Genomic DNA, 1,380 nt, shown 5'->3' with positions numbered 1-1,380 from the left:
AGAAGAAGGCATCCAAATCGGAGAGGAACGTGGCAGAGAGGAAGGCAGAGAAGAAGGCCGAAAAGCAGAGAAAATTGCGGTGGCAAAAAACCTTCTAAAAGCTGGCGTTTCAATTGATGTTATATCAGAATCTACAGGCTTATCTGTAGAAGAAGTTCAAAAACTTTAGTTTGCTTTTCGCTTAGCTTATAGATTAGGAAGGGGTGTTGGAGTTCCCAATAAACTGTTCTGCCAAGCCTCCGATATCTTCACATTTATTATTTTGTTCTTATATTTACCTTCAGGGTCCTCTACGCATACAGATTGCATATATGGGCTTTTACCAATGATTTGATTTTGGTGCTTACCTGGCTTATCACNTACGGATATGGTTTTACCTACCATATTTTGATTAAATGCAAGCTGTTGCTCATTGATTAACTTTTGCAAACGATGCAGCCGTTCATTTTTCACCTCTTCCGGTATTTGATCTTTCCTTGTTGCACCTGGAGTACCTGGCCTTGGGCTATACTTAAAGCTGTAAGCCTGAGCATAGTTCACTTTTTCCACTAGTTTCATAGTGTCTTCGAAGTCCTGTTCAGTCTCTCCAGGAAACCCTACTATGAAATCAGAGGAAAACTCTATTTCTGGCTTGAGTTTGCGTAACTTGTCTATTATTTCCAAATACTCCTCTGCAGTATGTTTTCTATTCATTGCATGCAATATCTTGTCAGAACCAGATTGTACGGGTAGATGAATAAATGGCATAAGTTTTGGCTCTTGTGCATGTGCTAGATAGAGAGACTCATGCATGTCTCGTGGGTGAGAAGTTGTATAGCGAATCCTTTCAAGCTTCTCAATTTTGGCAATATGACCGATTAACTTCCCTAGATCCCAGATTTCCCCCTCGCATTCTCCATGGTACGCATTGACATTTTGACCAAGTAAAGTAATCTCCTTTGCTCCGTTTGCAACTAGCTTTAGTGCTTCACGAAATATTTCATTTACTGGTCGTGAATACTCTGCCCCGCGGGTGTAAGGCACTACACAAAATGTGCAGAACTTATCACAACCTTCCTGGATGGAAAGAAACGCAGAGGATCCTTGATTTGTTCCGTAACACTCATCTGGGAATTTATCAAATTTTGCTATTTCGGGAAAATCGATATCTATAGTATGGCCCTTGCTTCTACTCGTTTTAACTATCAACTCTGGTAAAGCGGCTATGCTCTGAGGTCCGACAACGATATCAACAAATGGAGCTCTGCGAAACACTTCTTCTCCTTCTGCCTGTGCTACGCATCCAGCTACCACTATAGTAACGTCGTTCTTTCTTTGTAATTTTCCAAGCTCTGAATAAAGTTTTTCTGCTGCTTTCTCTCTGATGTGGCAGGTATTGAA

The sequence above is a fragment of the Rhagoletis zephyria genome, unplaced genomic scaffold, assembly GCF_001687245.7.
Source record: "Rhagoletis zephyria isolate East Lansing unplaced genomic scaffold, Rhagoletis_zephyria_1.1 Rzeph_scaffold_06931, whole genome shotgun sequence".
In the NCBI taxonomy this organism is placed as follows: domain Eukaryota; kingdom Metazoa; phylum Arthropoda; class Insecta; order Diptera; family Tephritidae; genus Rhagoletis; species Rhagoletis zephyria.
The sequence above is the reverse complement of the archived record's forward strand: the minus strand, read 5'-3'. Positions refer to the sequence as shown.